General features: G+C 44.9%; 6 non-coding genes across 6 annotated transcripts; 3 read left to right on the top strand and 3 right to left on the bottom strand.

Moving 5' to 3' along the window:
• Positions 1-1,818: 1,818 nt before the first annotated feature.
• Positions 1,819-1,900, bottom strand: TRNAS-UGA (transfer RNA serine (anticodon UGA)). Its single transcript has one exon. It is a non-coding gene; the product is annotated as a tRNA-Ser (tRNA).
• Positions 1,901-3,323: 1,423 nt separating this feature from the next.
• TRNAT-AGU (transfer RNA threonine (anticodon AGU)) lies at positions 3,324-3,397 on the top strand. The gene has a single exon. It is a non-coding gene; the product is annotated as a tRNA-Thr (tRNA).
• Positions 3,398-5,453: 2,056 nt separating this feature from the next.
• On the top strand, positions 5,454-5,527 carry TRNAT-AGU (transfer RNA threonine (anticodon AGU)). The gene has a single exon. It is a non-coding gene; the product is annotated as a tRNA-Thr (tRNA).
• A 552-nt stretch (positions 5,528-6,079) lies between these two features.
• Positions 6,080-6,160, bottom strand: TRNAS-UGA (transfer RNA serine (anticodon UGA)). The gene has a single exon. It is a non-coding gene; the product is annotated as a tRNA-Ser (tRNA).
• Positions 6,161-8,209: 2,049 nt separating this feature from the next.
• Positions 8,210-8,291, bottom strand: TRNAS-UGA (transfer RNA serine (anticodon UGA)). The gene has a single exon. It is a non-coding gene; the product is annotated as a tRNA-Ser (tRNA).
• A 1,423-nt stretch (positions 8,292-9,714) lies between these two features.
• Positions 9,715-9,788, top strand: TRNAT-AGU (transfer RNA threonine (anticodon AGU)). Its single transcript has one exon. It is a non-coding gene; the product is annotated as a tRNA-Thr (tRNA).
• Positions 9,789-12,627: the final 2,839 nt, after the last annotated feature.

Here is a 12,627-nt window from a genome sequence, read left to right on the forward strand (position 1 = left end):
AAAAAGGTACAGGAAGTGAAGGGTTAAGGATTGAGAGCCCAGTGAGTGACAGTGTGTGGTATGGATTAAGCTCGGGTGTGAGATGAACCTGCATAGCATTGAGCATGCGAGTGCTACCAAGCCGAGACCAGTACCTTTCTGGATGAGTGTGGCAGATGGGAGGGTCTGCGGATGATTCTTGCCTTCAATCCATCTTTTCTGGGGAGTGATGGTCGTGCAGCTCTTGTTATTGAAGCACGTTCAGTGCAGCTCATTAAATACTATCTGTGTTCTTTGGTGATGCTCCCCGGTGTGTGCGAATTGGTGCAGGATTATTGGAGCGCTTCAATGTCTTGGCCTGAAACTATGATGGGTCAGCAATGGCCTGTCTGTCTGTCTATTCAATGTCTCTGTGTACAGTCACTGCCTCTTCAGTGTCAATAGAACTCCTTTAGTATCACATTATGCTTTGGCCGGTTAGGTCAGTTGGTTAGAGCATGGTGCTAGTAACACCAAGGCTGTGAGTTCGATCTCCGTACGGGCAACACCTTTTCCATAAAGTAGAAAAGAAATCCATTAAAAAACAAGGCTATAAAAACACCATATAGGGTTGTTGTTTATTCTGGTAATTTACTGAGCTCTGGTGGCTGATGTTTGGACCAGGACCAGGGTGAGTATTGCTATAGCCATGTAAAGGGCACTGCGGGCTATCAGCCCTCCTTGCTGTGAAACCCGCCTCTGCCAAGTTTTCTTGGGTCTCTCAAAGTGCACTTTGTGAAGCGCTGTTTGAACATGGACGCGTCACTGAGGTGACACTTTCTCTCCGTGAGTTGCGGTTCCTCTGCTTCTTGGTGGGATGTCCAGAGGTCACGAGAGGTGAAGGAAAGAGCACATGGGTAATGTAGGCATCAGGAATGATCTTGTGTATATTGGTGACCTTTAAATAATTGTAATCTGGTTTAGTTTAACGAATGCATTGAGCCCCTGGCCCATCAGTGTAAAACTTTAGAAAATAAATACAGATACGTACGTATAATGATATTAGTTTTTCATGACCCTTTTTGTAATATTTCCATCTTAATATCAGATTTTTCTTCTCCATTTTCTTTTCGGTAGCAGCTGAAAAATATCAAATCTTTCAAGACAGAAAAATATGCAGGGCCTCACAGTGACACCAGGAAAGAAGGTACAGTGGTGAGTCGTGAAACAGAGTAGGTGCTGTGGCTTAGTTGGTTAAAGCACCGATCTAGTAAACAGGAGATCCTGAGTTCGAATCTCAGCAGTACCTTTTGTTTTACACAACCTCATAGAAGAGGTACTGTTAGATAATAGACTCATTCTTTGTAAACCCAGTTGGTCCTATCATATTTAGGGCTCCCGGTTTTATGGTGTTTATTTTTTTGACATTTACGTCTGTATTTATCCATATTTAATTTGTTGTCAACTTTATCTGTATTCATCCATATTTATTATGGGTTTTGTGAGAAAAATAAAGCTGAAACTGGTATATTTCCATATTTATTTAACCAATAAATATGCAGCCATGCTTTAATGTCTGCCAGGTGTTAGTGATATGAACAAATGCAGAAGATAAATCAATTCACTTATATGAGAGTATGCGCATTTCAGTATCAGTTTGGTTTTGTGAAGTGATAAGATGTTTTTAAGCTGCGCTGCCATCAAAGTACAACATGGGAAGCAGTAATGCAAACTTCAAACAACAGGTGCAGCACACTTAGCACAAGAGTAGCAAAGACACAATTATGCGGATATGCAGATGGTTACGAACCACATAATTAGTTTCCACGTCAAAATGTAATGACATAATAAAAAGGAAAGCGTAGTCGGTCGGATTCGAACCTGCGCGGGGAGACCCCAATGGATTTCAAGTCCATCGCCTTAACCACTCGGCCACGACTAAAACTTTCACGATGTGCACTCACTCATAAATAAGCTGTAATGTGGTCTATAGTATGGGTAAAATATGTTAGTTAATGAAGGGAAGGCGCACACAATATTGAGCACATTATCTTCTTTAGAAGGTTATAAACTGTGTTCTCTGGAGAATCACAGAAGAAGGTGCAGCAAGTGTCCAGTTCAATGAAAGTGAAGGGAGGGGCAGGTATGAGAGATTGGGTAAGGAGTACAGAGAAAAAGGTACAGGAAGTGAAGAGTTAAGGATTGAGAGCTTTGTGAGTGACAGTGTGCGGTATGGATTAAGCTCGGGTGTGAGATGAACCTGCATAGCCTTGAGCATGCGAGTGCTACCAAGCCGAGACCAGTACCTTTCTGGATGAGTGTGGCAGATGGGAGGGTCTGCGGATGATTCTTGCCTTCAATCCATCTTTTCTGGGGAGTGATGGTCGTGCAGCTCTTGTTATTGAAGCACGTTCAGTGCAGCTCATTAAATACTATCTGTGTTCTTTGGTGATGCTCCCCGGTGTGTGCGAATTGGTGCAGGATTATTGGAGCGCTTCAATGTCTTGGCCTGGAACTATGATGGGTCAGCAATGGCCTGTCTGTCTGTCTATTCAATGTCTCTGTGTACAGTCACTGCCTCTTCAGTTTCAATAGAACTCCTTTAGAATCACATTATGCTTTGGCCGTTTAGGTCAGTTGGTTAGAGCATGGTGCTAGTAACACCAAGGCTGTGAGTTCGATCTCCGTACGGGCAACACCTTTTCCATAAAGTAGAAAAGAAATCCATTAAAAAACAAGGCTATAAAAACACCATATAGGGTTGTTGTTTATTCTGGTAATTTACTTAGCTCTGGTGGCTGATGTTTGGACCAGGACCAGGGTGAGTATTGCTATAGCCATGTAAAGGGCACTGCGGGCTATCAGCCCTCCTTGCTGTGATACTCGCCTCTGCCAAGTTTTCTTGGGTCTCTCAAAGTGCACTTTGTGAAGCGCTCTTTGAACATGGACGCGTCACTGAGGTGACACTTTCTCTCCGTGAGTTGCGGTTCCTCTGCTTCTTGGTGGGATGTCCAGAGGTCACGAGAGGTGAAGGAAAGAGCACATGGGTAATGTAGGCATCAGGAATGATCTTGTGTATATTGGTGACCTTTAAATCATTGTAATCTGGTTTAGTTTAACGAATGCATTGAGCCCCTGGCCCATCAGTGTAAAACTTTAGAAAATAAATACAGATACGTACGTATAATGATATTAGTTTTTCATGACCCTTTTTGTAATATTTCCATCTTAATATCAGATTTTTCTTCTCCATTTTCTTTTCGGTAGCAGCTGAAAAATATCAAATCTTTCAAGACAGAAAAATATGCAGGGCCTCACAGTGACACCAGGAAAGAAGGTACAGTGGTGAGTCGTGAAACAGAGTAGGTGCTGTGGCTTAGTTGGTTAAAGCACCTATCTAGTAAACAGGAGATCCTGAGTTCGAATCTCAGCAGTACCTTTTGTTTTACACAACCTCATAGAAGAGGTACTGTTAGATAATAGACTCATTCTTTGTAAACCCAGTTGGTCCTATTATATTTAGGGCTCCCGGTTTTATGGTGTTTATTTTTTTGACATTTCCGTCTGTATTTATCCATATTTAATTTGTTGTCAACTTTATCTGTATTCATCCATATTTATTATGGGTTTTGTGAGAAAAATAAAGCTGAAACTGGTATATTTCCATATTTATTTAAACAATAAATATGCAGCCATGCTTTAATGTCTGCCAGGTGTTAGTGATATGAACAAATGCAGAAGATAAATCAATTCACTTATATGAGAGCATGCGCATTTCAGTATCAGTTTGGTTTTGTGAAGTGATAAGATGTTTTTAAGCTGCGCTGCCATCAAAGTACAACATGGGAAGCAGTAATGCAAACTTCAAACAACAGGTGCAGCACACTTAGCACAAGAGTAGCAAAGACACAATTATGCGGATATGCAGATGGTTACGAACCACATAATTAGTTTCCACGTCAAAATGTAATGACATAATAAAAAGGAAAGCGTAGTCGGTCGGATTCAAACCTGCGCGGGGAGACCCCAATGGATTTTAAGTCCATCGGCTTAACCACTCGGCCACGACTACACCTTTCAAGATGTGCACTCACTCATAAATCAGCTGTAATGTGGTCTATAGTATGGGTAAAAGATGTTAGTTAATGAAGGGAAGGCGCAGACAATATTGAGCACATTATCTTCTTTAGAAGGTTATAAACTGTGTTCTCTGGAGAATCACAGAAGAAGGTGCAGCAAGTGTCCAGTTCAATGAAAGTGAAGGGAGGGGCAGGTATGAGAGATTGGGTAAGGAGTACAGAGAAAAAGGTACAGGAAGTGAAGAGTTAAGGATTGAGAGCTTTGTGAGTGACAGTGTGCGGTATGGATTAAGCTCGGGTGTGAGATGAACCTGCATAGCCTTGAGCATGCGAGTGCTACCAAGCCGAGACCAGTACCTTTCTGGATGAGTGTGGCAGATGGGAGGGTCTGCGGATGATTCTTGCCTTCAATCCATCTTTTCTGGGGAGTGATGGTCGTGCAGCTCTTGTTATTGAAGCACGTTCAGTGCAGCTCATTAAATACTATCTGTGTTCTTTGGTGATGCTCCCCGGTGTGTGCGAATTGGTGCAGGATTATTGGAGCGCTTCAATGTCTTGGCCTGGAACTATGATGGGTCAGCAATGGCCTGTCTGTCTGTCTATTCAATGTCTCTGTGTACAGTCACTGCCTCTTCAGTTTCAATAGAACTCCTTTAGAATCACATTATGCTTTGGCCGTTTAGGTCAGTTGGTTAGAGCATGGTGCTAGTAACACCAAGGCTGTGAGTTCGATCTCCGTACGGGCAACACCTTTTCCATAAAGTAGAAAAGAAATCCATTAAAAAACAAGGCTATAAAAACACCATATAGGGTTGTTGTTTATTCTGGTAATTTACTTAGCTCTGGTGGCTGATGTTTGGACCAGGACCAGGGTGAGTATTGCTATAGCCATGTAAAGGGCACTGCGGGCTATCAGCCCTCCTTGCTGTGATACTCGCCTCTGCCAAGTTTTCTTGGGTCTCTCAAAGTGCACTTTGTGAAGCGCTCTTTGAACATGGACGCGTCACTGAGATGACACTTTCTCTCCGTGAGTTGCGGTTCCTCTGCTTCTTGGTGGGATGTCCAGAGGTCACGAGAGGTGAAGGAAAGAGCACATGGGTAATGTAGGCATCAGGAATGATCTTGTGTATATTGGTGACCTTTAAATCATTGTAATCTGGTTTAGTTTAACGAATGCATTGAGCCCCTGGCCCATCAGTGTAAAACTTTAGAAAATAAATACAGATACGTACGTATAATGATATTAGTTTTTCATGACCCTCTTTGTAATATTTCCATCTTAATATCAGATTTTTCTTCTCCATTTTCTTTTCGGTAGCAGCTGAAAAATATCAAATCTTTCAAGACAGAAAAATATGCAGGGCCTCACAGTGACACCAGGACAGAAGGTACAGTGGTGAGTCGTGAAACAGAGTAGGTGCTGTGGCTTAGTTGGTTAAAGCGCCTGTCTAGTAAACAGGAGATCCTGAGTTCGAATCTCAGCAGTGCCTTTTGTGTTACACAACCTCATAGAAGAGGTACTGTTAGATAATAGACTCATTCTTTGTAAACCCAGTTGGTCCTATTATATTTAGGGCTCCTGGTTTTATGGTGTTTATTTTTTTGACATTTCCGTCTGTATTTATCCATATTTAATTTGTTGTCAACTTTATCTGTATTCATCCATATTTATTATGGGTTTTGTGAGAAAAATAAAGCTGAAACTGGTATATTTCCATATTTATTTAACCAATAAATATGCAGCCATGCTTTAATGTCTGCCAGGTGTTAGTGATATGAACAAATGCAGAAGATAAATCAATTCACTTATATGAGAGTATGCGCATTTCAGTATCAGTTTGGTTTTTATGAAGTGAAAAGATGTTTTTAAGCTGCACTGCCATCAAAGTACAACATGGGAAGCAGTAATGCAAGCTTCAAACAACAGGTGCAGCACACTTAGCACAAGAGTAGCAAAGACACAATTATGCGGATATGCAGATGTTTACGAACCACATAATTAGTTTCCACGTCAAAATGTAATGACATAATAAAAAGCAAAGCGTAGTCGGCAGGATTCGAAGCTGCGCGGGGAGACCCCAAGGATTTCAAGTCCATCGCCTTAACCACTCGGCCACGACTACACCTTTCAAGATGTGCACTCACTCATAAATAAGCTGTAATGTGGTCTATAGTATGGGTAAAAGATGTTAGTTAATGAAGGGAAGGCGCAGACAATATTGAGCACATAATCTTCTTTATAAGGTTATAAACTGTGTTCTCTGGAGAATCACAGAAGAAGGCGCAGCAAGGGTCCAGTTCTATGAAAGTGAAGGGAGGGGCAGGTATGAGAGACTGGGTAAGGAGTACAGAGAAAAAGGTACAGGAAGTGAAGGGTTCAGGATTGAGAGCCCAGTGAGTGACAGTGTGTGGTATGGATTAAGCTCGGGTGTGAGATGAACCTGCATAGCATTGAGCATGCGAGTGCTACCAAGCCGAGACCAGTACCTTTCTGGATGAGTGTGGCAGATGGGAGGGTCTGCGGATGATTCTTGCCTTCAATCCATCTTTTCTGGGGAGTGATGGTCGTGCAGCTCTTGTTATTGAAGCACGTTCAGTGCAGCTCATTAAATACTATCTGTGTTCTTTGGTGATGCTCCCCGGTGTGTGCGAATTGGTGCAGGATTATTGGAGCGCTTCAATGTCTTGGCCTGAAACTATGATGGGTCAGCAATGGCCTGTCTGTCTGTCTATTCAATGTCTCTGTGTACAGTCACTGCCTCTTCAGTGTCAATAGAACTCCTTTAGTATCACATTATGCTTTGGCCGGTTAGGTCAGTTGGTTAGAGCATGGTGCTAGTAACACCAAGGCTGTGAGTTCGATCTCCGTACGGGCAACACCTTTTCCATAAAGTAGAAAAGAAATCCATTAAAAAACAAGGCTATAAAAACACCATATAGGGTTGTTGTTTATTCTGGTAATTTACTGAGCTCTGGTGGCTGATGTTTGGACCAGGACCAGGGTGAGTATTGCTATAGCCATGTAAAGGGCACTGCGGGCTATCAGCCCTCCTTGCTGTGAAACCCGCCTCTGCCAAGTTTTCTTGGGTCTCTCAAAGTGCACTTTGTGAAGCGCTGTTTGAACATGGACGCGTCACTGAGGTGACACTTTCTCTCCGTGAGTTGCGGTTCCTCTGCTTCTTGGTGGGATGTCCAGAGGTCACGAGAGGTGAAGGAAAGAGCACATGGGTAATGTAGGCATCAGGAATGATCTTGTGTATATTGGTGACCTTTAAATAATTGTAATCTGGTTTAGTTTAACGAATGCATTGAGCCCCTGGCCCATCAGTGTAAAACTTTAGAAAATAAATACAGATACGTACGTATAATGATATTAGTTTTTCATGACCCTCTTTGTAATATTTCCATCTTAATATCAGATTTTTCTTCTCCATTTTCTTTTCGGTAGCAGCTGAAAAATATCAAATCTTTCAAGACAGAAAAATATGCAGGGCCTCACAGTGACACCAGGACAGAAGGTACAGTGGTGAGTCATGAAACAGAGTAGGTGCTGTGGCTTAGTTGGTTAAAGCGCCTGTCTAGTAAACAGGAGATCCCGAATTCGAATCTCAGCAGTACCTTTTGTTTTACACAACCTCATAGAAGAGGTACTGTTAGATAATAGACTCATTCTTTGTAAACCCAGTTGGTCCTATTATATTTAGGGCTCCCGGTTTTATGGTGTTTATTTTTTTGACATTTCCGTCTGTATTTATCCATATTTAATTTGTTGTCAACTTTATCTGTATTCATCCATATTTATTATGGGTTTTGTGAGAAAAATAAAGCTGAAACTGGTATATTTCCATATTTATTTAACCAATAAATATGCAGCCATGCTTTAATGTCTGCCAGGTGTTAGTGATATGAACAAATGCAGAAGATAAATCAATTCACTTATATGAGAGTATGCGCATTTCAGTATCAGTTTGGTTTTTATGAAGTGAAAAGATGTTTTTAAGCTGCACTGCCATCAAAGTACAACATGGGAAGCAGTAATGCAAGCTTCAAACAACAGGTGCAGCACACTTAGCACAAGAGTAGCAAAGACACAATTATGCGGATATGCAGATGTTTACGAACCACATAATTAGTTTCCACGTCAAAATGTAATGACATAATAAAACGGAAAGCATAGTCGGCAGGATTTGAACCTGCGCGGGGAGACCCCAATGGATTTCAAGTCCATCGCCTTAACCACTCGGCCACGACTACACCTTTCAAGATGTGCACTCACTCATAAATAAGCTGTAATGTGGTCTATAGTATGGGTAAAAGATGTTAGTTAATGAAGGGAAGGCGCAGACAATATTGAGCACATAATCTTCTTTATAAGGTTATAAACTGTGTTCTCTGGAGAATCACAGAAGAAGGCGCAGCAAGGGTCCAGTTCTATGAAAGTGAAGGGAGGGGCAGGTATGAGAGATTGGGTAAGGAGTACAGAGAAAAAGGTACAGGAAGTGAAGGGTTAAGGATTGAGAGCCCAGTGAGTGACAGTGTGTGGTATGGATTAAGCTCGGGTGTGAAATGAACCTGCATAGCATTGAGCATGCGAGTGCTACCAAGCCGAGACCAGTACCTTTCTGGATGAGTGTGGCAGATGGGAGGGTCTGCGGATGATTCTTGCCTTCAATCCATCTTTTCTGGGGAGTGATGGTCGTGCAGCTCTTATTATTGAAGCACGTTCAGTGCAGCTCATTAAATACTATCTGTGTTCTTTGGTGATGCTCCCCGGTGTGTGCGAATTGGTGCAGGATTATTGGAGCGCTTCAATGTCTTGGCCTGAAACTATGATGGGTCAGCAACTGCCTGTCTGTCTGTCTATTCAATGTCTCTGTGTACAGTCACTGCCTCTTCAGTGTCAATAGAACTCCTTTAGTACAACATTATGCTTTGGCAGGTTAGGTCAGTTGGTTAGAGCATGGTGCTAGTAACACCAAGGCTGTGAGGTCGATCTCCGTACGGGCAACACCTTTTCCATAAAGTAGAAAAGAAATCCATTAAAAAACAAGGCTATAAAAACACCATATAGGGTTGTTGTTTATTCTGGTAATTTACTGAGCTCTGGTGGCTGATGTTTGGACCAGGACCAGGGTGAGTATTGCTATAGCCATGTAAAGGGCACTGCGGGCTATCAGCCCTCCTTGCTGTGAAACCCGCCTCTGCCAAGTTTTCTTGGGTCTCTCAAAGTGCACTTTGTGAAGCGCTGTTTGAACATGGACGCGTCACTGAGTTGACACTTTCTCTCCGTGAGTTGCGGTTCCTCTACTTCTTGGTGGGATGTCCAGAGGTCACGAGAGGTGAAGGAAAGAGCACATGGGTAATGTAGGCATCAGGAATGATCTTGTGTATATTGGTGACCTTTAAATAATTGTAATCTGGTTTAGTTTAACGAATGCATTGAGCCCCTGGCCCATCAGTGTAAAACTTTAGAAAATAAATACAGATACGTACGTATAATGATATTCGTTTTTCATGACCCTCTTTGTAATATTTCCATCTTAATATCAGATTTTTCTTCTCCATTTTTTTTTCGGTAGCAGCTGAAAAATATCAAATCTTTCAAGACAGAAAAATATGCAGGGCCTCACAGTGACACCAGGACAGAAGGTACAGTGGTGAGTCGTGAAACAGAGTAGGTGCTGTGGCTTAGTTGGTTAAAGCGCCTGTCTAGTAAACAGGAGATCCTGAGTTCGAATCTCAGTAGTACCTTTTGTTTTACACAACCTCATAGAAGAAGTACTGTTAGATAATAGACTCATTCTTTGTAAACCCAGTTGGTCCTATTATATTTAGGGCTCCCGGTTTTATGGTGTTTATTTTTTTGACATTTCCGTCTGTATTTATCCATATTTTTTTTTTTTTATTTATTTATTTTTTTTAAACCGTTTATTACAAAATCCAAAAAATATACAAAGATGGGCCTACAACCTTCAGGCCGGCCGCTAGCAAGCAAGAGGAGCATGTGATACAGACAATAGTGCGCATGCTGCGGCAGAGAGAAATGCACAGGAGTTAAAAGCGTTGGTAGCCACACCATCTGGACCCCACATAACGGTTTCATTTTAATATAAATAACAACAAAAAAAACCAAAAAAACCAAATCCACAAGGCAACCCAAAATCGGAAACAGCAGCACGTGCTCCCCTAGCAGGGGGACCCCACCAATCCATAGGAGTATCAAGGGGGGGAAAAGGTCAGGACGGGGACTAAGTGGACTCAGTGCCCGGCACCGGGGAAATAAACTGGCTAAGGGGACGGGGCCGGTGACGGGTCGGGCAATAACGGCGGGGTACAGATTCCCCCGCGGTAGGCGTTCCAGGGGCCCCACACTTTCACCCATGTCCCAGGCTTACCTCTCGCAACATACACCACCTTTTCCCGAAACATGCACCAATCCATGTTATCCTTCCATGCCGAGACAGTCGGCGACCTCTGGGAACCCCACAGTTGAGCAATGTCGCGTTTGGCCACCATATATCCCAGAGTCGCCCACCACGTTTGCGGCACCGAGTAGTCGGTTGGCTCCCACACATTCAGAAGACATCTCCTCGCTTCGGGCAGCAGCGACACACGCGTAACCACCCGCAGGACCTCATGCACACCACGCCAGAATCGCTCCACCTCCGGTCATTCCCACAAAATATGGAGAAAGGTCCCCAAAGAACCACACCCACGCTTACACAACCCGTCCACAGCATAACCCATACGCAGTAGCCTTGGCCCCGTAACATAGACCCTATGGAGTATCTTGAGCTGGACGAAGCGAAGGCGGGCCGGTATGGCCACCTCTTTCGGGGAGGCCACCGCAGATACCCAGTCCTCGTCATCCAGCTCCAATCCATCGGCAACCCATGCCTCACGAAGGTTAGTCAGCAGTCCCGAACGGTCATTGATACGTTTTTTATAAATTAATGAAATCGTGCTGTCCGGTACATGCCCATCGAGCACTCTATCCTCCAGAGGGGAATACTCCGGGATGGAGGCAACGTCCGGGAATGCGGAGCATAACGCATGACGGATCTGCATATGTCGGAAGTACTCCCTGTCCTGCAACTGGAATTCTGTCTGCAGCACCTCGAACGTCTTGAATCCCCCCCTCGTCCAGAGATCACTCACCCTGCTGATGCCTATCATGTCCCACTTCTCAAAACCCTTCGAGGTCCACAGGGAGCCCAACTGCTCAGATGCGTATAGTGGCGACGCCCGGGTCAAACGATCTTTCCACCCCATCGCCACATTAGCCGCGTGCCACACTCGTACCATGACACGCGTAGGGCCCGTCAGACGTGCGTCAAGCGAGCTGGAGTAAAGCGCTCGATTATAATCACCACCCGGCAGTAACATCTTATCCATTTCAAAGGCCGCGTTTAGAGCGGGCCCGTACAGGCCATGATTGATCGCAGCCAGCTGGGAGGCCCAATAATACCGTTTGATATCCGGGAGGGCAATCCCCCCGTCATACCACGGGAGCATCAGCTTCGCCAGGGCGATACACGGTCTACCCTCCCAGAACAGTCGGCGCTGCAAACTCTCCACCTCGCGAAAGTAGCGCGCCGGGACGACGTCCATTGTGTTCTGCAGAGCGTACAGGAAACGCGGCAGTGACATCATCTTAAACAATGCCACCCGGCCGAGCGGGGAGAGCGGCGAGAGCGGCAAGCGCCTCCAACGCGCGACATCCTCCTTCAGGCGCTGGAGGGGGGAAGCAAGTTCTGACTATATCGGGCCTCCGTGTCCAGGGTAATGAAGACACCCAGGTACCTAAATCCCCGCGGGGCGATCTGGATAGGACAACCCCGCGGAAGGATAGGATCCTCCCCAGAGAGAACATACACACACGATTTAGCCCAGTTGATGACAAGGCCGGAGTTAAGGCCAAATGAGTGCAATACATCAACCAGCACTATCAGTGATTTACGTGGGGAAGCCAGGTACAGGAGAATATCATCAGCATATAGAGAGACGCGTTCCTCATACTCGGGGGTCCAACGGAGACCACGGATAGGAGGATGCCACCGCAGCCACTCCGCCAGGGGCTCCAAGGCAAGCGCGAAAAGGAGCGGCGATAACGGGCAGCCCTGCCGCGTGCCCCTGCCCAGCTCAAACGGAGCTGACACTCTACCGTTCACAACCACCTGCGCCAGCGGTCCAGAGTACAACAATTTTACCCAGCCGATGAATCCTGGGCCAAACCCAAACTTCGCGAGCGTCGCCCAAATATATGGCCACTCAAGTGTGTCAAACGCCATAGTGGCGTCCAAGGACGCCAAAATGGCCTGCTCCCGTATGAACGGGACACGTGCGAGCACCCCATGCAAACGCCGCAGGTTAAGCGCTGTGTTGCGATGAGGGATAAAACCGGACTGATCCTGGTGAATCAAGTCGCACACTACGCCGACCAGCCGATTGGCCAACACCTTGGCGAGAATTTTGGGCTCCGCATTCAACAGCGAAAGAGTCCGATAGGATGCGACCCGGTCCCGCGGCCTCCCCTCCTTATGAATAACCACGATAGTAGCCAGACGCTGGTCTAGCGGGAGGGAACCCG

This window comes from Triturus cristatus, chromosome 4_2, assembly GCF_964204655.1.
Source record: "Triturus cristatus chromosome 4_2, aTriCri1.1, whole genome shotgun sequence".
Taxonomy (NCBI): domain Eukaryota; kingdom Metazoa; phylum Chordata; class Amphibia; order Caudata; family Salamandridae; genus Triturus; species Triturus cristatus.